A 25591-nucleotide genomic window follows, 5' to 3' on the forward strand; every position below is an offset into this window, starting at 1 on the left:
GAAGAATCTTCTGATTTATGTTTACCTCCTTTCAAATATTGAAAGGAATTCGTGAAGTTTATTTGACGTAAGTGAAATACGCTTAGCAAGGGAACAATAAACACAAGTTAAGACAAATGTCAAGTTGATAGTTTGTCTCCTGTGTGCCATCATGTGAAAAACTCGCCAGTGTATACATAAAATAATGCACAGCTTAATCATAGGATGAAATGTATCATCACAATGGACTCAACTTCAGAGCTCCCTGACAGCGCGAAAAGAGCAATGTTTAAAACAGTGCTAGTGACAAACACAATTTAGAAACTAGGGAAGGGGGGGAAATTGGTAAGTTCAATTTTCATTTTAATGGGATTCTACCTAATTTGCACTTCCGGAAAAGAAATGTGAACTGAAATGCATCAATTGTTTGAAATGCACACTTTTCCAAATAAAACAAAAAGTTTACAAAGATGCCTATCTTATAAGAAAGTGTACTTAGAAATGTGCAGATTATTGAAAATGGCATACATACAAAAATGGATCATTTTGGTAAACACCCTTCAAATATGTGTATATTAGGCAGCTAGCTGTTGCATCCTGTGCACCTATGAAAAAAGGTAACAGCCAGGTTGGTCATCAATTTTAAGGATCAGATGATGTGATGGAATAACTACCTCTGTTGAGTGCAAAAGCCTAAAAAGGTTCAGCTCAAACTCATTTTCCGCATCAAAGGAGTAACACTGGAATCTAGAACAGATAATCATTTAAACTGAAATCCCTCATGGAGATTTGAAGTTTCATAAAACTGACAGCTAATTTAAGGGAAAAGACACAATGCACAGCTCTCTTATTCCTAAATTAATATGTTAACAGATAATTGGCAGAGATTATGAACTGAAAAACTGAATGTGTATTTCTCAGGAGAAGCCGCCAACAGATCAAGTAAGGGCTACGCATTTTGAGTGAGGCACACAAACAGTACCCTTTCATTTGAAATGCACGCATTGCTAAAGTCAAGAAAGGTGTGAGTATTCACAACGCATACTGATACCTACCTGCTCAAAAGAACTTGCTTTAGGGCATAGCGAAAGTAATGAAAAGACCTTTTGTATTTGCTTCCCCCACCTTCTTCCAAAAATCAAATTTCTCCACCAAAAACCATCTGCCATGTAATCAGATTTTGTGGTCATCACTGAGTTTCAGTAAAATCAAAGTACAGATGGTGGTTTATTGCAAAATAGCATAGGAGGCTTAGAATAGATGATACATTTGGTCATTTTTTGCACATAAACTCTCTGATTAAGTATGAAAAATGTGAACATTTGTTTATCTTGGAAAAACTATTACTTCTGAAGCATGACCAATTAGGTATTTCTAAACTGTTATCTATATAATTAAGAAAAACAGCCATCTGTAAAAGTCAGAAGTTTGTATCTCTTTCTCTATCCCTTCCTCCTGGTCCACTCATAAATGTAATTTTTCCTAATATGATTTGCTCACAAGACAGTAAACAGGCAGAAAAGAATTGCTGTTGATTGAAAGTAGTCTGTTTTGTTTTATTTTTTTGACTCTTTACCTTCCGCTCATAATATTCTTGCAGTAGACATTGGTTAATAATGTGGGGAGTGGAGGGGGGAAATCAGGGGTGACAACTTGAATAAAATATTGGGGGGACCGAGGTAAGCCCCGCCCTGCATAATTGACCACATGATGTGGTGCATGCACACCATTTGAATGGCAATGCCCATCAACTGGGGGGCTCTGCCCCCTCAAATATTTTAATGGGGGGGAGTGAAAACCCCTCCACCCCCAGGAGTTGGCTCCTGTGGGGGAAATAAATCTTAACTTATTTATCAGTTTGTAGTCTTCTAAACACCACTGATCTATGAGAGCAAAATAAAAAGAGACCACAGATATTCTGAATATTCTTAAACTTCACAGTTAGCGCCTCTAATGGATCTGGCCTCTGTTAAAAGAGGCTATCAGAAAGAAGTGGTGTCTTCTGACACATTTTGAGATTGTCCCCAAAGTATTCTTACATCAAGCTTTTACACTGTGATTAAAACAAAAAGCAGAAAACCAACCATATCCCCAAATACTTAGACATCCTTCAAACCCACACTTCTTCATTTGTTTTGAGGGTGGTAAACATTAATTCTATGCACTGTTCATTCAGATTACCGTATGCGTACAAATATGAATGCACAGGTTCTCGAAGCATGGGTTTTCACATTCATTCACTGGATGGGGAAATCACTTTTCCTTACTGAAATGGACTAGGACCTCATTCAGACATCATATTCATAACAGATCATTTGATCTGTGCAAATCCTCTGTAGACAAAATTTCTGCTGGAACTGCTGATAAAGTGATGGGGGGAGGCTGCAGCAGAGACAGGGTTTAATACAAAAAATGCTGTTCTTCATCACCCACCATGCCAAAAATTGTTCTTTGTTTGGTCTGTCGCTCTGAATTTGAACCAAAAATTCAAAGATACAAACTTTTGGCTCAACCTTAATGTTTACTGTGTTGTTCAGTCTGCTCAACTCTATAAGTGATGGGCTGAATTGCTTCATCCTACACAGTGTTAAACAGATTTATATGGAATTACTGTTCCAAATCTCTGTTCTAACGGGTTTATTTTCTCCATCACAATGTAGCAGTCTCCTTCCTCCACCCCCAGAAATTGTTCAGGGAGCACAGAAGTTGTTCAGGGAGACACTAGCTTAATTTCAATTTCCAATGCCAAGTCTCTTGCTTCTGGCACAGCTTTCTGCATACCAAATTAAGAGCAATATTATTCCTCCTTTCGAATTCTCTAAAACAGTAAGAGGATCTGGTATGATGACAGTAAACTAAGTTGCCACCATTAATAAATTTGAAGGGCTTTAACAATGGACCACAGGTATCTTAAGTTCTGCAGTCATCTTGCCAAGACTTCAGAACCATGCTATGCTGAATTCTATAACCCAACACATAATTTCTGGCAATGTCTGAGAGAGAGTGCCATATGTTTCCCAAATCTAAATGGGTGAAGAGCATCAGTTCCGATAATCTCATGTCAGATCAAACATTTGCAAATTGCTGATGTGTTTCTTCAAACATCCCATTAATGTGCTGAACATGCCAGATCAAGCACAACGGGAAAATGACTAATCTCCATACATGGTTTATAAACCCCAAGTAAGTAATATTGACAAAGAACATATTTCAAATTACTTAAATTTCTGATGGCCACAACTTTTCCTTTTTTAGAAATGATTATTATAGTAAACAATCAAACTGAGAATATTTGAAGGAGGAGAGCCCTTCTGGATCTATGGATAACACCATAAAACCCTGTGGACTTTGTATGTACTTAATTCCTATAAGACTTCTTTAGTTTTTAATGGACCCAAGTACTTTTGCAATATGCCACACTCCATGCAACCCATCCATCCTCAGTATCATTCAAATGATAATTATAATCTTGGGTCACAGGATGGTTGGGTTGTATGGAGGGAGGCAGAAACCAAAACAATGAAAATCCTTCCTCCCCCCTCCCTCGGTTTGACTCACAACCATGAGAGAGGCGTGATTTGTCCTGATCATGGCAGCAAAACAGGGATAGGGTACCACTCCTCTCTTTCACTCTTTGTGACCAAAGCAGCAATCCTGTGTGCCACATACCTCATGCTTATGCTCACCCTCACACACACACCTGCTGTAGCTGGTGTATATTGATGTAATAAGGTAAAAAAAGGTAAAGATTTTGGTGTTATGTGCAGCTTGACCCTCATATGATCATGAAGGATTTTCAGACTTCAGTTCTCACAGACTATTTTTCTTAGGCCAGCAGCATGAATTATGAAGTCGGTTAAAACCGAAAAAAAATTCTTCATTACTTATTTTCTTAGTGCTTCTTTCACTTTGTTCTATTGACCCAAATTGAATGGCAACTGTCAGCAGTCCCATATGACCGGTATCCCCTGGTATAATCAAGCAGGGATTAGTGTTTGTTCTCTCTCTGCTGTTCCAAATGTGTTTAATGAATTTATGTGAAATCAGATTTGTAAGTTAGTTTACTAACTTTACCAAAATAAGACCAGTGAAATTTAACATTGTTTATTCTTAGCACATACTTTCTCACAACCTGATCAAATTTGGTGAGCTTTTCAGTACACTTTAGATTCTCCATGGTCCTGCTCATAAAGTTTATCAATAGAGCTTTTAAGAGCCAAGTCCTGCTGACCAGGATATTGAACTGCAACTTCAAGCCATTTAAAAACGTCTTGCCGCCATCGTTTCCTGATGTGTCACATATATTGTTGCCTGACATTCAAGCCATATTGATAACTCTGCCCATTCCAAATGGTGCTTAAAATGGTCAGGCTGGGTAAGGTGCTGTGAAATGTTACTTTGCTCCCTCTGTTCCAACATGACTTTCTGTTGTGCTAAAAAGTAAAAACAAAATATTCTGGCTTCCCTGCCCCTTTTGTTTTTCTCAAATAAGGCATGCAAGTTCTGTTAATTGTTTCCAGCACTGTGCAGCTGACATTTGAATTGGACCAGTGTGAAATGACTGTTGTGTGCATCTTTGGGGCACTGAAAATATTTCAGTGGCAGTAAACAGACATTTCTGGAAATGTCTTTGTCCTTAGAAGTCTGTCAGGGTTTCATATGTGAGGAGTGAAGAAGTGCTTTCTTTTATTGGTGCTGAATCTTCCAACATTCAGGTTCCTTGAACTTTGGTTCTTTAATGAGTTTGCTGTCCTTCTAGGCTTCTCTTAACAACTTTCCCTATCATAAGTTTTTCTGTATTTCAGCCCACATTCTCCCACCAATGTGCACATGTTCTTAGTAGTTGGATCTCCCACACCCATCTCCTGCTATACCATGGAATAAGCACCAGGAGTACTGCTACTGATGGATATTAGCAGTGTTGTGGAAACATAATTGCCCAGCACCCATGGTGCCTGTCTTGCTATTGCAGAAACACTGAAGCCATTTAAGAAAGGGTCAAGTCTTATTTCCTTTCTCCTTCCCACTCTTGCTAGAGCTAGAGCCAGAGTCACATTAGCAGCACCACAATACTGTACATCTATTTGCATGTTCAGACCCAGAGACCTTCCCCCTAAATAAAGACACATTTGACTCCAATTTTAGTTTTGGTTTTTGGCAGAATTTAGGCCACAACTTTATTGATAACAGAAAAGTGAGTGGTTGCATAGGCTCTGGTTCGACTAGCTCCCTACACTCTTGCAGGTAGCGCTGACCCAGAGCTCTATCATAGGTCAGCCAAGGGTGAACACCTGAGGCAGGTGAAAAGCCTGGGAACAGATTCTATTCACTCCCCAGATGCTCCCCTGGACTCAGGCATGGGCACAACCCCATCTCTGGGGTTGACCAAACCAAGTTGAGTCCTTGGATTCCTTTAATGGAATACCCTTCACATAGGGATGGCGAGACCGTTTTCCCATCCCTATCACATGAACCAGTACCTATCCGCAACCTTACAAGTACAGACACTTCAGGTCACAGACTCCACTAACACAGGAATAGTACCTCAGGTTAAGAACTTTGCTTCAGGATGAGAATAGAAATTGTGCTCTGGTGGTGCGGCAGCAGCGGGAGGCCCCATTAGTTAAAGTGGTACCTCAGGTTAAGAAGTTTCAGGTTGAGAACGGACCTCCAGAATGAATTAAGTTCTTAACCTGAGTTACCACTGTATACAATTATAAAAATAGATAAAACTATTACAATGATAAACTAAGTGAAACTATTCCAAATGTAACAGAACAGTATAGTATTAAAATATTATGTATCTTACCTTTCTTTACAGAAAGTGTTCTTGGTGAGGGGGTGGGTGGGAGGGGCATATGTGCTCATTTTCCACAGATACTACATGTCTGAAAAAGGCTTAGACCTCTTATGTCAATTTTACTGGTTCATCAGCCTTTTCCTATCACGGTAATTTAATGTCTGAAACTGAAAAAGCTGCTAATTTCTTTCTGCAACGTATAATTACCAAGGCAATTCAAAGCACCTCTGTAAGGTGAGGAGAGAAGACAAATGCTAAAATTCTCATTGTAGTCAAGATCTAGAATGGAAATCTGTATGGAGGTTTTTATTGGGTCTGTGAGAATCTAACAATAAGGACCAAGGTCATTCTAGTGCAACGTCCTATTTTCCAAACTCTTTCCAGCTATACATAAGGGGAAGCCAATTCTTCTAACACTTAGCATCCATTTATGTAGGTATATATCAGCAATGCGGGACTTACAAAGAGTTGAACTGCTTTGTAAATCACTTCCATATTCAGACAACATTCCAATTATCCAATGAAACAGTGATTTTTTTTGTCCTGTGAGAATGTGACACAGCTGTATTCCTACATAATTTCTGACTACAACAAACATAAGCAGTATGTAGGACAGGGATGGAGAACTTCAGGCATGGGCACCAAATGTGGCCCTCTAAGCTTCTCCAAGTGGCTGTTGGGACTTTCCCAAAGCCACCCCCCTAGCAGACCAGTTTTACATCCTCTTGTGCTTTTTTACCTGACTGCAATGTGTCTTCCTTGCTTGCCTGGATGGATGATAAAGAGGGGTTTGCAAGTGCATCTCAAAACTAGCCTACTGAGCAAATGTTAAATGTTGCTTTGCCCACTTTTTTGCCCAGAAGGGAATGGGGCCCTCACACTCAAAAAGGTACCCAACCCCTGATGTAACAGAACACTTTCGGGATAGTACAATCCTATGAACACTTATTTATTCATTTAAACATATGTATCCCAACCTTCCAGCACAAAATTAGCAGAAGAATAAATAAAGGTTTATTTATTCATTTTTAAAATGTGTATATCCCAAGCTTATGGCACTTACGGCAGCTGACATTCAAAACTGAAACTGCATTTTTAAAATATGGTAATTGACAAAGGAGAAACAATTAGCAGTTGAAACCAAACATAAAAAAACATTATGCATCACATGAGAGATGAAACCCTACTAGAATAAAATGGCATCTCTCTTTGTTTTACCCCTTCTTCCCACTACTCCTTGCTAAGGACAGCCTCTTCCTGTCACTTTCACACAGGGGCCATCACTTTGGCAACCTTTGCCAAAGATTCCTATAGATGGGCCATCAAACCTTTTGTCATCTTAATGGCTTGGGTTATCCCCCAGCTAGGTATGTGAAGTTGCCTAGGTTTGTGATCCTAAGCTGAATGCAAAAGTGCCTGGCTTTGTTTTCAATAACCAAACTATGCTTACTTCAAGAATTTATGAGTTTGCTCAAATTCTAGCTCTTTACAGAATCTAGAGATTATGGAGAATCTCCCCCTTCCCCAAACTCATAGCAATACGTTTTCATACAGCAGAAACTGATAGAAGTCTACAAAGCATCCTCCTAACTTTCCCGACATTCATTAAATGTAATATTCACATCATGCAAATCAAAAGGATCCATTGCATATTTTTGTGACCCCTTTCCTACACTGTCCCCATTTCAGGAAGGCTTTCTTTTAATTCCACAAATCACACTTCTTAGTTAAAGCACAATCCTGTGTATGCTTACTGAGAAGTAAATTATGCAGTGCTCGGTGCAGCTTATTCCCAGGCACATGTGCATAGGATTGCAGCCTTAATCTCCTTAATTGGGCACCATGTCTCCACACTGGAAGCATATTGGCAAAGCTTACTGTAGCACTTGACTATACGTTACAACTTTACTACGGTTTGTTGGAAATATACTGTTGAATCCCTGCATACCATTATAAAATATAGGGGTGAGAGTTTGTGCATTGAAAGCAGTTCATTAAACCATCAAGAGTAATGGCTTGGTGATTTGTTGGTGGCTATTAGTAATGCTGACTGTGAAACAGCTGCTTGATTTAATTGGCAAACACTTGTTCTTTTCATTTACAGGCAGAATTAACGCTTCTCCTCTTGCCAAGAAGCTAAAGATTGTGCTAGTCCTGAAATAGGCACTACTTAACCTGGGTCATAATTAATGCAGAAAAAGCCCACCTCACCCAGTTAACCCAGCCTGGAATGCACACCTTAAAGGACAAAAGCAATTAAAGCTCAACTGATGTTTGTAGAGAACAGAGATAGACTCTGAAGAAATCTTTAAAGCCTAATTTTCTTCTCTGTTGTCTTATGCAGGCAGCCCAGCAAAATCAATTTGGGAAAGGGAGCAGTGATGGGGGCACTATTCACAACGCAGCATGACAAACACAAAAAGAAAAGTGACAGTGATGGTCACCAATTTTGTCCCATGATACTACGGAATGACCTTTCACCTTTCCCCTCTTGTTTTGTTTTGCTTGGCTATATAATATGCAGTACTAATTTCCCAAGAGTCCTACATATTACCTTTTAGTCAATGCTTCCAGAAAGAGTCCCTAATGGTGGCTTTCCTTTATTGATTCTAGTTATGAAGAGCTGGGGAAATGAACTCGGTTCCCCAAATATTGTTGATTATTTTCATTCGTTATGCATCAAAGCTTCACTTCTTCTGCTCAGTTAGCAAAGAAGGTGGTACAAAATTCAGAGACTACATTTCTGTAAATATCTTTTAAACACATTGTAGTTGTTCAAACACCTTCATACACATAGGCAATGTGCAACAGCAGTATCAAACAATTCAAAACATTATTTTATTTCAATAAAATACACAGTGCAATCTAATATATAGTATAATAGTCAGAAACACAGTAACGTTGACACAATATCTAAAGAAAATAAGAGATTTTGCCTTCTTCCTTAAGAGGACTGGCTGGTCAACGCAGCAGAGGACCGCTGAAAGGAAATGTTGTGCCTCATAAAGCTCAGTTTTCCAGTGTTAGAAGAGATGAAACATAATAGCAAGCTATCAAAAATGGACTTTCAAGAGCCGATATTACAGTGCTATACCCTTACCTCACAATCCCTTTCCATTGCATCCTTCTATGACGATAATTACCTCCAGTATGCAGACGGAAATTGAGACTGAAATATTGTTTTCACTGTTCTTTCTTATATATTGTGTGCAATGCTTTACAGTGCTTGCCTTATGGCATAATATCGTGAAGCACTTCAACCCCAATAAGAGGTGTAAAAGATGAGGTGCAACAGAAGCTTTACTGGAACAAAACTTCACTTTGTGCCATTGGATCATTGTAGTGATAAAGCCCAAAAGTTATTGCACAAGTAATAATAATAATAATAATAATAATAATAATAATAATAATATTTATTTATATCCCGCCCTCCCCAGCCGAAGCTGGGCTCAGAGCAGCTAACAACAATAAAACAGTACAAAAGTACAGCATAAACAACATTCTAAAATCATTCATTATAGAATTAATTAATTCAAGCCACTGGCAACCATTGGGCCAGAGCTCCGCGAAGATTGCCGAGGGAGGGCGTCAGGCTGTGCCCTGGCCAAAGGCCTGGTGGAACAGCTCTGTCTTGCAGGCCCTGTGGAAAGATGTCAAGTCCTGCAGGGCCCTGGTCTCTTGTGACAGAGTGTTCCACCAAATCGGAGCCACAGCCGAAAAAGCCCTGGCTCTAGTTGAGGCCAGCCTAACTTCTCTGTGGCCTGGAACCTTCAAGATGTTTTTATTTGAAGACCATAAGTTTCTCTGTGGGGCATACCAGGAGAGGCAATCCCGTAGGTACGAGGGTCCTAGGCCGTATAGGGCTTTAAAGGTTAAAACCAGCACCTTAAACCTGATCCTGTACTCCACCGGGAGCCAGTGCAGCTGGTATAGCACCGGGTGAATGTGATCTCGCAGCGAAGACCTCATAAGGAGTCTCGCTGCAGCATTCTGCACCCGCTGGAGTTTCTGGGTCAGTCTCAAGGACAGCCCCATGTAGAGCGAGTTACAATAATCCAGTCTGGAGGTGACCGTCGCGTGGATCACAGTGGCTAGGTCAGGGCGAGAGAGGTAAGCAGCCAACTGCTTAGCTTGGCGGAGATGGAAAAATGCCACCTTTGTTATAGCTGCAATCTGCGCCTCCATGGAAAGGGCAGTGTCGAAGATTACACCCAAACTCTTAACGGACGGTGCTGGCACTAATTGCGCCCCCGCAAGAGATGGGAGTACACGTGACTTGACATCGTACCAGGCACAGCATGGTATGCTTGAATATTATAGGCATAAGAATAATTGTTAAATTTATATCCCGCCCATCTGGCTGGGTTTCCCCAGCCATTCTGGGTGGCTTGCAGCACATATAAAAATACAACAAAATGTCAAACATTAAAAAAAAGAACATCCTATGCAGGCAACAAACCAACCAACAAATCAATAGAAAACAATAATAATGATAACATTAATAGACAGTTTACTGTACAGTGAATCTGCACTGTTCACTGTAAACAATTTAACACAGAAAAATTTGTAAATTAAACTTAGAACTGGGCAACACAAATGGTGTAGTAGGGAAGGACCCTGAAGCTATAACTCTTTGCCTCCAGTAGTAAAAACATAGGCATGTTCACACAAACAATCACATTTCCCTGCTGTCTGGATTCTATTTCCTGGCTCTGGCTTAGAAAATTCATGTGTTACAGATCCCCGGAGCAAGCCACACAATGACTTATCACATCACTAATAGACATTAGATTTGAAAAGGTTTCTTGGCAATATATGCATTATATCCATGTAATAATTTCACACTAATTAGAGACTGCTTCAAAACAACAAGGAAGGGGGGGCACATATTAAACCAGTAAGCTATCAGCTTCATCCTAAAAAGAAAGAAAACCACCTGAGTATATGCACAAGAGGGGAGAGGCTAATGTGCAAAAGAAGAAGAAGAGGAGGAGAAAGGATTATGAGTAAGATCAGTTAGGCAATGTCAGATGACTATCAACTGTTGGTTTATTTATTCAATTTATATCCTACTCTTACTCCCAAAGGACTCCAGGGCAGCAGACACAGAATGATAAAACATTGAAAACAATTAAAACATTCTAAAAACAGTTAAAATTATTCTCAGCCAATGATCTCAGGTTTCTTAGGAAGAGTGTCTTTCAGCCATCAAATATCTGGGTAATCATATACTACATAACACACTTCAGATCACTGTGGCACCACTAGACAGGCTTCCTCCATAGATCTTAACACACAAGCAAGTATGGAAGATGCTCCTTTAAATATCCAGAATGCAAGCAACAGAGGACTTTATAAATTATCATATTGAATTTGTCTATGTAGCCAAAGATGGCAATGGGCACTCCTAGCTATGGAGGCCTCCTGTACCTTCAAAGAGAAATGTGGACCCAGGAGCATCCCAAGACTATGACCTGTTCCTTCAGGGTAAGTGCGACTCTGCCCAGAACAGGCAACATTTCTAATTCCTGGTCCTGTGAAATATCTTCCCATGTGGCATTTGTTTTGCTAGGATTAAGTTTTCTGCCCTTCTTCTAGGTCACCACAGTGCCAGTCCAGAAACATACAAATTCATGGAAGAAAGGGCTATCAACAGCTACTAGCTATGATGGTTGTGCTATATCTCTACACAGTTGGAGGTAACAAGGCTCCCAAATACCAGTTGCTGAAAACCAAAGGATAAGAGAGTGTTCGTGTGCTCATATTCTGCTCCCTTGTATCCCACAGACATCTGGTTGTATCTGGTTATGTTTTCACACCTCAGAAAGAAATAGAGCTGAGTGTCATCTGCATATTGATGGCACCTTGCTTCCAGTCACCTAATGGTCAATCCCAATGACTTCATTAGAGGTGTTAAATTGCATTGAGGACAGGATGGAACCTTGCAGAAGCCCATAGCATAAATGGTAAGGCTGAAGTACAGTTCTCCAAGTGTTTGTATGCTGGATCAGAACCACTATAATACAATGCCTCCTATGTTGCAAGTATGATGAAGGTGCTTGGGTGTTCATCTTCACCACATGCACATGGAAGGCCTATTTTCTTAAATCTATGGCTTACATACTGCATTGCGCTAGTGAACCATTGAGTAATGTGTGGCAATGAGAACAGATTTATTATCCATATGCCTCCCCACTTTGGAGGATATTTTATTTTCTGGGAAGGACTATAGAACATTGTTTTATTCAATTCTGCTATAAATGAAAGGAATTTTCTCTCTGTGTGTGAGAAAACAAACGCAACAAGAAAACAAACTACCCAGCCACACACATATATTACTTTTTTGAAAAAAAACAAAAACAAAACAGCAGGCCTTAGAAGAAAGAGAAAAGCTAAAAGTCAAAGGGCAAATTCCAATTACTGTGACTTGTTTTTGAGAAACTGATTTCTAACCTTTCTAAAGGTTCAGATGAAACACTTACAAGCAGAATTAATCTTGGCACAGTGGATGGGAAAACTTCAGATACACAGTGCACCCTATACAAGTTTCCTTCAACTATCCACAGTGCTTCAACTTGCAGCCTTTTCTGTTCCCATAAAGTTTGCCTGACATTTTTCACTTTTCATGCCCAGTATTAGCTGTAAATAGCTGTTCGAAGTATTTATGCATTGTATTCTGTGACTTCTTCTGGTAGCTGAAGAAATTAGAAGAAAATTATTTTTCTGTTTTCAGGATAGGTAAGATTTAGTAACCAAAAAATAAATAAAAATGCCACAGACATGACACTATTCATACTATTAGCAATTGCATGATATATCTATACATATAATAAAATGCAAGAAGCTCATAATACTTCAAGTTGCATGACAGCTGACAAACTGGCCTTTCAGAGCTGCTGGACCATCACAATCCAATGGGTACTGAGCATGAGGAAATTTTAGACATTGAGTGCAGATGAGCATCACTTGAGAGGAAAAGGAAACTGGGGAGAGAGGTTTGGCCTGCTTAAGTCCTTTATATCTATCATTTTGCTGGAGTAGGATTTAGGAGCCTATGAGGGTGTTGTTGTTGTTTTTAAAAGTTCTTTCCTCATTCTATCCAGAACACCTCCTCCTCATTGTCAACAGGGATATGGCTAAAAAGCATTCCAGTTTGGGTCCAGCCTCCAGGTTTTTTTTGACAAGAATGTTGCCCCTCACTAGGAAGAATGTCAAGTTCATTGCTACCTTGTCCACAATTTCTATCCAAGTCAAACTTTGTTTAAAAATAGAACTAAAAACTACCATTAAGGTTAACAGTTTGATAATCGTATCCTATTGATCACCCTCTATATTTTGTAGCCTAATTCCATTTGTGTGTAAGTAAATGTGTTTCCAGAGAAACAGTAACACAAAGGCCAGGCGGGTGAGCTTCACTGAAAAATAGACAGACGAATCCATTAACGGCTTTTTCTCTCGCTTGGCCTTTGAACTCTAAAATAGAGGGTTTAATTGCCTATTTTATGGCTTTAAACACTTTAAATGAATAATAAATTGTAATAACAGCATCGGCACAGTAACTAGCCGGACATTCCTCCTTGAGAGAAGAATGTGAACATCAAGAAGAGTGGCAGAAAGTACTAAGCATGCCTTTATTGATTGGTAGATTGAGCTTGGGAGGCTATTAGGGACATGCAGTGAATCATTCCATCTGTGCAACTAACTTATCTCTTTAGAGCAATACATAAGCTGATGAGGGCTAATACAGGAGAAAGCATCCAACTCATGTCCTTAGTGATAACGGTGTAGATTTATTGATCACAAAATGGCAACACCTTCAAAAAGTGCTATATATAGCAGACAGCTGTTACAGAGCCTAATGTTGTAATTGCACTCCCATTTGGTGTGGGGGTGAGCTTCACAGCATTGTGAAAGGAATGGCAGGTGTCATTTCCTGAAGCAAAAAAAAAAAAGGAATTCATAACAATCATGAATGCCTATCTCAACCCCATAAAGGGGGGGGGGCAAAGAAATTCTTCATAAGTGGAAGTCTGATTATCTCTATACTGTATAAAGCAGATTTCCAAGTCACTGTCGGTGCAGTTTTGTGCAACCTCTTGTCTTCTATATATAGTTTAGAGAAACATTAGCACTTTAGTTGAATGGCCATACTGGAAGTAATTTCAAAAGGATGCCACTTTTATTTTACTTCCTTTTATAAAGAGTTGCACTTGAGAACAGTAGTTATTATTATTATATTTCATTTATGAATCACTTCCTATGCAGCATCTCAAAATGACTTACAATATAATAAAAGCATATTTAAAACAATTACTGTATATAGTGGTACCTCAGGTTAAGTACTTAATTCGTTCTGGAGGTCCGTACTTAACCTGAAACTGTTCTTAACCTGAAGCACCACTTCAGCTAATGGGGCCTCTTGCTGCCGCGCCACCGGAGCACGATTTCTGTTCTTATCCTGAAGCAAAGTTCTTAACCCGAGGTAATATCTCTGGGTTAGCGGAGTCTGTAACCTGAAGCGTATGTAACCTGAGGTACCACTGTATATTAAAAAAGATTGCATATACAAAACTATATCTACCTACCTATATGCAAAAACTCTCTTCTTTGTCCATCTGCCACACAACAGCCCTGCCAGTGGGTCTTACCCTCTGGTATTAGCTGCCGTCACCCTCCCACTTCTTCTTGCACCCCAGATGAGAGAGGACCTGGAAAGCACCAAAGGAATTACTTTTTAAAAGGGTCTGAATCAGTGCACCCAGCACTCCTCATTTCAACCTACAAACAAAATGCCGGGGAGAACAGGCCTAGCTTCCAGCTGCCTTATCTTAGTCCAGTATCAAAGTCTTCTGCAAACCCCCCCCCCTTAAACTTCCTAAAACCCAGGAACCCCGAGACAAACACACGCTGCATTTCCTAGGCAGTTTCCTTAAAAGTTACTTAGAGTGTAAAGGCAGCCCACACTCCCTGGGTCTCTCCCAGATCTCAGAAGACTGTTCTGGTCTCTTATAACTCTGATCCTTAACTTTCAGTAGCATTAATTCCAGGAGTCTATGTACACAGGGATTTTGGACCCTTGGAGTTGGCAATCACACACACTTCAGTGGCCAAATTATGAAAATTTCTTTCAAAAGGAAAGGGTAGAGGAAAAGCAAAGAGCAGGTCAAAACACAATGCAAAACAAACCACAGCTCTAAAACAGGAATTAATCCTATCCTTGATACTACAGCATAATAATTCTTGTTCAGCTTCATAGAAAATCCTGTCCGGATTCCTGATGGGAGGGAATGCAACTGTGAGGGCTGCTCAGCTTTTAAAATCTCTCCCCCTGTTCCTGGGAGGAGTGACCCGCTGGCTCTTTCTAAACAATGAGATCTGGAGTCAGTTGCTGAGGTGGTCCCTCACATCTCTCAGGTAGGCATCTTAAGACCCTTTTCATACTTGAAGAGAACTGGCAAGAAATCTGTGACAGGCTGTCTTACAGAAGTGGTGGGGCAGACCAGGGCCTTTCTTCACAACCAGCCCCTTGAATCTTAATGCTTCTGCAGAGGAAAATGCCTGAAGAGAACTTATATTTTGCTCCAACTAAGTCATGCCAACAGCCAATGCTTAATTTAATCTTAATGGTATCTTCCATTTACATTCATTATTATTATGACAGGTGCAAAGCCTGTGGTCCTCTAGATATGGGACTCTAGTTCTCAACAGCCTCAGCCACCAACATTACTGGTTGGGGATGATGAGGGAGCCACAGGTTCCCCACCCCTATTTTGAAGAAGGGGGGAGACCTAGGCAGAAGCTACAAACAGCTGAATCACCTGCTGAAAGTAATGGGATATGTGCCTTTTTAATTGCCTCTAAAACATGGACCTTTTGTTCAATTTGTCTAAAATTTGGCAGGTGTGATGCCCTGGAGGGCAGTAGAGTACCTGAATATTTCATGCCATTTGGATGGGAAACAGCTCTTGTAACAGAATACTGGCAAGCTCTCCCATTGAAATTGTCAGTGGGAAAAAATGAAAATGAATTGGACCTAATTCCAAATTAGGTCTGCATATGAATGAAAAGCAAATGAATGGATAACAAAGCTAATGAAATTATAATCACAAAAATTAGAATAAGTAAACCGACAATTCGTACACACCTCTACTTCAAACTGCAGGTGGGTGCTCACATAAATGACTACTTTGCCACACAAATATTTTTACAAAATTCCTCCAGTAAAGTAAAAGTAGTAAGTAGTTCAATGGTAGTACACAGGTTTTGCATGAAGAAGGTCCCAGGATTATTCCCTAGGAGAGGAGGAGCCAACACTGACATATCTTCTGTGTCAAACAAAGAAATGCAAAATGGTGGGGTATGCGCAACATGGATTTTTTTAAAGAGGTTATTTACTGAGAACCTTGATGGGTGCCACAGGAGCCACATATTGGTGGGAGCACTGGTTGCCATAGGTACCAAGCTGGTGACCCCTTTAAAGCTATGGTCTTCTGGAAAAAACCATATACCCCTCTCTGCTGCATGTCTGTAGGGTGAATGTAGAGCAGAGCAGTGGTTGCCCCTGAAATCATCAGCTGTGGAAAGTTCCACTTAAACATTCAGTTGTTGAATAAGTTATTGCATTAGAGAGGCTTATTTCCTTGCATTGTTTTTGCCTCCTTGAAGCAAACACTAACTCTTTTTCTGGAGATCTTGGCAATATTGAAATCTGTGGGAGTTTGTATTTTAACTCAATGCAGGAGCAGGGAGAAGCACATTCTGAATAATCTTAAAATTTAGCTAATTTCACAGATTTCCATGGTGTAAATTTTAGTCAACTTCCAAGTAAGCAAATATTCAAACAGCCTTGCTTGTTTTGCATTTCCACACCATCTTCACTGCAATTTCCTTTCACACAGCTCTTTGGTAAATTGTATTTAAAGATACACTTTTCAAAGACCGATTTCAATCACAAATCTGTTCTTTCTTTCCTATGCCTTTGCCCAAGCCAACTTTAAAGTTCCTGTTTTGTTGTCAATAGCATAAAATTCATAATAAAAGATGTGCTTATTTTAAATTTGTGAACAGTTCTTAAATAGTATAGGTTTCATGTTATGGCTGAGAGCCTTAGCCTCTAAGATTACTTAAGATGGAGAAGACTGCAGAAGGAAACCCAGCGAGATGGGCAGGGTATAAATAATAAAATTATTATTTTCCTAAGGAATGCTTTCCTACACCATCCACTGCAGACCCTTGCTCCCAGCAAATCATCTCCAGGGACTCAGCTCTCCTTTTGACCAACATGGAGGGTGGTATGGTCACTGGTGGAGGAAGAGGAGTGGGGGGGAGCGCACCGCCCCTGGCAGCACAATCCTGGTGGGGTGCCATCACGGCTGCCCCCCCACGCTGGGTGCCATGCCCCTGCAGGTGGTGTGTCCCGCCCCCAGGACATGCGCTATGCCCTTGCAGGTGGTGCACCCCACCCCCAGGATGTGCACCAGCCCCACCCCCACCTGCTCTCCGCCTCCGGTGCCAGAGCATGAAGCTCCACCACTGGGTATGGTGCAGTGCCAGACCTTGGGAGCTCAAATTTCAGTGGTGCCCTGTGTGATGCCAAAATTTGGTGCCCGTCCACATCTCAAGCTCCATTCCAAATAGCAGTTGTGGCATCCCCTGATTCACATTATGTGAGACTAACATTACATGAAATTGAATTAAGTTCCATTAAAATTAATATGGCTCACAATTAATATAGCGCAACCAATACTAGTAAGGTGTGGTAGAACTGTGGTAGAAGAAGGTAAAGAATAATAAAGAATGATATACTAGAACAATAATCTCTCAGACTTTCTCACCTAAATTTCAATTAATTATTTTCCACATAGAATTTCCTCCCTTTTATTAATAAATCTTCCATCTCCCTTACAAATACTGTGCTTTCTGGAAAGCCTATTTTTACATTCGTCTACCTCATAGACTTTAGAAATAGATTAATCTATTTGATTCTTGCTAAACTTCAATAATTGCTCTTTCTCCAATCAATACACATCTAATTAATAGGAAAATTATTGTTCTGCTAAATTAAGGCCACTTTTTCCAAAGTTTTGTTGATTGTTTTAGATTGTTTTACCATTTTTACTATGCCTAAAATGTGAACAGATTTAATTTCTGGAGATCAAAAGAGCAGCTCAGAGGCCACATCCACATTTAAAGTGCTGTAGTACCATTTCAACAGTCATGGCTTCCCTCAAAGCATCCTGGGAACTGTAGCTTGTTAAGGCTGCTTCTGAGAGTTCTTAGGAGATTCTATTCCCCTCAGTGAGCTCTAATTTTCAGAGTTCCCTTGAAAGGGGGATTGCTTGTTCCACCACTCTGAAAATAGTATCTGTGTGAGGGGAATATTAGGAAATCAGGTCCTTTGGCTTCACCAGCCAGTAATGTGAACCTCAAAGATCCCAGTATCATAAGGATTCCTTGTAAAGTTGCTTTCTGCAGAACAAGTGTGGGAACCTTTGGCCATGCTTGCTGAGGCTGATAGGATTTGTATCCTTTTCTTCAGATTGGGGGGAAAAAATCTTTAATTATTTCTAGAAAGTGCAGGTAGTGGGTACCTTTTGTATCTCAACAGGGATGCTCTGCTGCTCCACAAAACAAGAGCAGCCACACTGAGGCCCCTGCTCTGAGTTACTGTAGTGCAGACTTCCTATACTCTACTCTTGAAGGAGACACTGTCCTGCAGAATGCAGCTATGTATTCAATAGGTAAGGGATAAGGCAGTCTCTCGAGGAACCTGTTCCTGAGCTTAATAGACACTTATAATTTAGCACCAAAACTTTGAACTTGGCCTGGTAGCAGATTGGCAGCCAATGCAAATCCCACAAACAAGATGTTATATCCTGGCAGTAGTTTGTCCCCACAAGGATGACCGTCCATCAATCAATATTGTAATAGAATTACTTAAATAAAAACAAATTAATTATAACATGTTATGAGGGAGGAATTTTGGTCCTAAGAACTTATCACAGAAGCACATCCAGATGTACAGTGGTACCTCGGGTTACATATGCTTCAGGTTACATACGCTTCAGGTTACAGACTCCGCTAACCCAGAAATAGTACCTTGGGTTAAGAACTTTGCTTCAGGGTGAGAACAGAAATCGTGCTCCAGTGGCGCGGCAGCAGCAGGAGGTGCTTCAGGTTAAGAACAGTTTCAGGTTAAGAACGGACCTCCGGAACGAATTAAGTTCTTAACCCGAGGTACCACTGTACTTGCATGATTTCTGTGCTCAGTGCATGTTCATTGATAATAAGTGTTAAGACACGTAGCCTTAAATTTAAAGGAGTTCAGGAGCCAGTGAAGTATAGTTCATACCAGGACTTCAGAGACCAGCATTCAAATTCTTATTGAGTCATGAAGCTCACTGGGTGACCTTTGGTGAGTCACTCTCTTCTAGTCTTACCTACGTCATTGAGTTGTTGGCCACGAACAAGCAGGGTTCAGAATTAAACGCTCTACAACTGATCATGCGATAGTTCTTTACCATCTGGCACGGAAGTACTCCTCCCCTCCCCGGGGCTACCTGTGTGCTGCCTTCTTAGATCTTAAGGCAGCCTTTGACAGCATTCCTAGAAATATTCTTTGGGAGAAACTTGCGAAACAGGGCATCGATAGAAGACTCTTATGGCTTATAAGTCAGCTCCACGAAGGTACCCTTGCCAGAGTGAGACTTACTCCTGCGGGCGACCTCACAAATTCGATACCAATAAACAAGGGAGTGCGCCAAGGATGTATATTGGCTCCCTGCCTATTCAATCTATTCATCAGCGACATGCGAGCACCCCTAGTCAACTCATCTCCAAGTACACATGCACCTAGACTAGCGGATTACCGCTGTCCACTCCTTTTATATGCGGACGACGCGGTAATTCTATCTTATACACGTGTTGGACTAACCAGAGCTCTGAAGATCTTTGCCACGTATTGTCAACTCAACCAATTAACCATCAATCATGCTAAATCTAAGATTCTGATTTTCGCCAGAAGTCAGAGATTATACGAATGGAAGCTTGGTGGAGCAAAAATAGAGCAAGTCCTAAAATTTCAATACCTAGGAGTTATTTTTCAATACAATTTGGGGTGGAAAGCACATATTCAACACCTACTTAACAAGGCCAAAACTCTGTCATATGCGCTCCTCCGATTTTTCTTTTCGGATGGAGCTTTGCATGTTCCCTCGGCCCTAAAGGTGTTCAAGGCAAAAGTGGTTACCGTGCTTGCTTATGCTGCCCCGCTCTGGGCCGTGATGACAGACCTTGCTCCTCTTGAGACTGCAAAACCAATTCCTACGTCGGCTCCTAATGCTCCCCCTGTGCGTAAGCAACGCAGCCATGCGACTAGAATTGAAGATCGCATCCTTAGAAACTTGCCTGTGGAAGCAAGTCTTCAATTATTGGTTATCATTGTGGCACAGATTACCAGACCATTACCTTGTCCAATGCTTATGGCGAGCTGAATTCTCCAGCCTTTGGACTAGTAGAATTCATGCCAAACTCCTGAGCTATGGAATCTCTCCCTTAGATTCCCTAAAACTAGATCAAATCACTGCTCAAAGACTGATCCGCCAAAGACTGGATGACATCGATTTACAGCGAAATTATACGCTGGGGGGAGGTGTTTGTTCGCCTCAGAACATTGGTATCACTTTAACTTACTGCGTTCCATCATACCTCTCCTCCCTTTCGACTGTTGCCCATAGGCTGGCCTTCACCAAAGCGAGGTTTAACGTTTTCCCCTCCAATGTCCTGAGACATAGATTCTCAAAGGGCCAAGACCCCGCCACGTGCGAATGTGATAAGGAGATGCCGGAGTCGCTTCAGCACATTATGTTCACTTGCCCCTTATTCAAGGTGCCACGGGCAAATTTGTTGGGATCAATCATACAGAAACTAGAGGGTACCCCACCAAAATTCCACCTTGCCCAAATCTTGCAGGATAAGGATACCCATACGACCCTGAAAGTGGCTAGGTTCCTGGTCGCTGTCCTTACCCAAAAGCGTTGCCAAGGAGCACCACAAGCTAATTAAGGCGTAGTATGCCATTCCATCTTATAGTATTTTATTGTTATAGTAGTGTTTTAGCGGCTGTTTTTTCCCACGTGCACAGGCTGTTATTTATGTCTTGTTTTTATCTGTATGGGCCTACAGCCGTAATAAATTATTATTATTATTATTGAGTTGTTGCAAAGATAACCTGGACAGTTGCAGAAACTATGTATTCTACTTTGAGCAACCTGGATGAAAGGTGGGATAGAAATGCAATAATAAAACATGAAGCTAAACAGTAAACATGAAATAAAAAATGCAAAGCAACCTATCTGCCCTATTCAAATATGCTCTTTATGATCCATCGGCAAAAAGAATGTGGAATTTGTGGGAAAGATCTTTATATTGCATTGTGGGTTTCATAGGTTTAAGAATGCATAAACGGTTTGCCATTCTCCTGCAGCTTGGGAAGTTAAAGATGCTTTGATGACCAGCTCTCAACAAGGTACTTTTCACAGTGGTAGAGGCAGGGGGCGGGGAGCTCAGAGAAGAGAAAGAGCAAAGGCATTCTAGTGTTGAAGGGGGGAAATGTATCTGCCCTATTATAATATGCTCTTTATGATAATAGCAAAAAATAACCTTAGCGCATAGCATATCTTGGTGATTAATGATAGGGTCATTAATTAAATCTCATCCATCAGATATTCATTAGTCTCTAGGTAAGGCAGTTCAATCACTGTGATTACTAAGATTTAATACTATAAATAAATACAGTACATTTCTTATCAGCTATTTTAGCAACCTTGATAATATAATGACTTGTAGAGCTCTTTTTCTTCACTGATTAATTTAAGCAGTTTTTAAATTAATATGATTTTATTTCCTAACATTATGCTTACCAAAGGGAAAAATGGTTTTTGTCTTCAGTGCTTGTTACAAAAAAAAAATTAATAACCCCAATGCATCTGAGTTTGACTTCTATAGAAAAGGGCAATATTACATTTTTAATTATTGTGGAAGCACAAGTGTATTTTTGCTATTATACATCAGATAAGGATATTGTGATACTGTTACTGTAATGTTGAGTTCAGACTATAATTTTCAATGTGTGCTGGCGTTCACTCAGGGGAGGAGGAATGGAGTGTGGTGGGTGCAGTCCGCCCCAGATGTCACCACTGAGGGGGGTGACAAAATGCCGGGTGGCACTCACTGAGGGGCCTGCAGCGCACCCGGGCCATGTGTCTCTCCCAGGAGAGACGTGGTGGCTTAGGCGCATGCAGGCTGTGCGCTGTCCAAACAGCAGGCTCGCCCCGTTGCCCCCCCCCAGCTGTAGGGTGGCTGAGTGGGAGGAGGCAGGCAGACTCTGGAGGCTCCGCGGTGCGCCCCACCCCTATGGGTGGCTCGCCCTGCCCCTAGGCACGCCGCCCCAGGGGCCCGAGCGGCTTCCTCCACCAGGTTCTAGGGTAGTTCTAGTTCAGGTCTCCCAGAAATACTCTTCAAGGCTGGGCCCTAAGACAGCTGAGGACATAGATTTCTGGTGGGCCTTTTATCATGCCTAATGGTTGCTTTAGTTTGTTATACAGTGGTACCTCTAGTTATGAACTTAATTCCTTCCGGAGGTCCGTTCTTAAGCTGAAACCGTTCTTATACTGAGGCGCGCTTTCACTAATGGGGTTTCCTGCTGCACACGTGCATCCGGCGCATGATTTACACTCGCATCCTGGGACAAAGTTTGCTTCCAGGAGCAACTACTTCCGGGTTAGTGGCGCTCGTTACCCAAAGCGTTCGCAAGGAGGACAGTACGTAGCCAGAGGTATTACCATAAAGTATTTTTGCACCATCCTTTGTGCAGTTACTAATGACCATTTTCACATTAAAACTGAAGATGGCTTAGGTTTTAAGTTAGTGATGAATGCAGCTAGGACTCCATCTGGCTCTGTTATTACAGAGTGCAATCTGAGGGTATGTTACTTGGAGGATTGAGGGTCTACTACCTATACTAAAGACCAGGGGCAGAGAACCTCAGTGGCCTGCCAAGTCTCTATCTGGCTCTCTGGGCCCTCGCTAGGCAACACACCCTTCCCAGTGACTCCACATACTTGCTTCACACACTCTGGTAGATTTTGCCTTCCTGAGATGTGCTCAACTCTGTTAATGCCCTTGCTTGCCTAGATGGAAGGTGGAGGTGTGTGTGTTTATAGAAATGACCCTCCTCGTTTCATTTACATTGCTCCATTCACTTTTGCTTTTGGTCCACTCACCACTGACACGTAACCCTATAAAGGAAAGCGGTGTTTGGGCTGAAAAATGTTCCCTGCACTGCTCTGTGCCCTTGAAGTTCATGCCTGCAGAAATTTGTCACAGCTGGCACTCCTTCTAGGTTCACGGTTTGGGAGTTCTTCTGGACTCAATACTTTCTGTGGAAGCACAGGTGGCAACAGCAGCATGGAGCTCCTTTGGTATCTTAAACATGACACTATGCAGAGAAAGTGGACACCAAAGTTATGCATGCACTAGATACATTTCCTGGAAACTTCAGCTGGGTGCTCACCAACTATGAAATATGAACACACTGCACCAGTCCTTTACCAATTTATGAGAAACTTGTGTGTTTCTGGGCACAGTTCAGAGTGTTATTCTTAGATCCCTAAATAATTTGGGATTAGTAAATTGAAGCAGTGCATTCACCCACATGACTTTGCTAGTGCATGGAAATTGGTGTCAGAGGCCCTACTTGATGGTCTACCAAGAAGATGTTAGACCAATTATTCTAGTGTGATTCACACCTCAGGAGGTGGTGGACTCTTCCATGGTGGTTTTTAAGCAGAGATTGGATGACCATCTGTCATGGATGCTTTAGCTGAGATTCTTACATTGCAGGAGGTTGGAAGGGATCCTTGAGAACTCTGTAGTTCTGTGATTCAGTGGCGTAGCGTGGGTTGCCGGCACCCGGGGCAAGGCAAGTAATTTGCGCCCCCTAACCCGTGGATTTGCGCCCCCTAACCCTAACCCCCAGATGTTGCGCCCGGTGCGGCCGCCCCCCCTGCACCCCCCCCACGCTACGCCACTGCTGTGATTCTATAATAGCAAATTTGGGTTTCCTTTGCAGAACATATGAAAAATAGTCATATGAAATACCTAGGAAGTAGATATATGATTTGTTTCTTTCTCACCCCAGGCTATACTGAGAAGGAAGATTTGGTGGAGGGAGGGAGAGAGGGCAAATTCTCATGGGAGGGAGGGCAAATTCTCAGCTGCAGGATTGGAACAACAGTGGGTCAGTTTAGACGCTTTTGTGTTCCATCAACATAAATATAAACCCATGATTATGACTATTCCTATATTATATAGATTAAGTATCAAACAAAATAGTTTGAAACAAGCAAAATAGTGTTTGACTCTCATTCTTTCTGATTTTTTTATACAACAATGAGAGTCTCATTCTAATTATGCATTCTCTGCCCCTGCCTCATCTCATGGCAATGAGCTTTTCAATCTAATTGTATGTGTTTTGTGGATAATTTTCCCATTTGTGTTTTGATTTGACCATCTTGCAAATTCATTTCCTTTTGTCCTTGTGTTATCAGATGAGGCAGGCTTGGAGCTGGTGTCCTTCCTATCCGTTCCACATATTGTTGCATAAATAACTATGCCGCTTCTAATTTGTCTGATTGTTAAGGTCAACATTTGCAAACTTTCCAGTCCCTGTGAAGATGTGAATTTTGCCATGCCTTTAATCATGCTCAAATCACTTTCAATTCTCCAGCCCCTCTTGAGAAGGTGACTAATATTATGCATTACATACCAGATAAGACAGAACCTCTGATAAACATTATGATGCCATTATATATTATTCTCCATCCTAATGCTATTTTGTTATAAAGCTGCCCAATAACAATGGTTTTTTTATTGAAATGACTAGATTTCTATGGAGAAACTCTTATATTTCATATAATAAAAACAAAGTAGATATATATGTGAATTATAGAAAGTTTATCTCCTCCTCCCCCCCCCATGCTATTTTAATTAAAATTAAGGATTTGCTTTCTAAAAACCTTGCATAGATAATTTATCGCCCTTCTAGCTCAAATAGTAAGCATGGTCACTTCATGGCTTTTCTGCACTTTCTCTAATCACTGTTCTAAATGACTTAACGTTCCCTCTTCACCTTGCTGGTGGGTACAACTAAGGAGGAGAGTCAGGCAAGAAGTTTTTTTCCCTGGACCTCAGGGCCTGTCAGTCTCAAAAGCTTAAATGAAAGGATCTGACAATCTTGGTTCTCTCAGTTGCTGGTTTTCCAAATCTCAAACACAGTTTTCCACATTTCTGCAGCATTTTTTTTTAATCCTTATGAAAATTCTTCAGCATTTTAGTCCATAGCTTGCCAAATTGCTGACTAAAAATGAGTGTATTATTTTGTCAGTATTATGTACTATTGCTGCTGTTGTTTATTTCATTTATTTATATACCACTTATATGCCAAAATGGCTTCTAAGTGTTTGGCTGCTTGTGAATTTCTGGGGTGAATTTAAGGTTCTTGTTCTTACTTCAAAAAAGGTAAATGAGTTGCACCTGTGCAATGTAAGGGCTTCCTTCTTCCACATGTAGCTGCCTGTGTGCATTGGAGGCCTTGCTCCATGTGTTCCTACTTGGGTGGCTGTCTACTAGGTGCAGGGCCTTTTCCAAAGGGGCACCACCAACATTATGGAATTATCTGTCCATAGAGAGGCTCATTTAACCCCAACAGTATGTGTAAATCCTGAATCTTTAAGCAAGCCTTGGGGTTAGTTT

The sequence above is a fragment of the Podarcis vaucheri genome, assembly GCF_965113315.1.
Source record: "Podarcis vaucheri genome assembly, chromosome: 9".
Lineage (NCBI taxonomy): Eukaryota > Metazoa > Chordata > Lepidosauria > Squamata > Lacertidae > Podarcis > Podarcis vaucheri.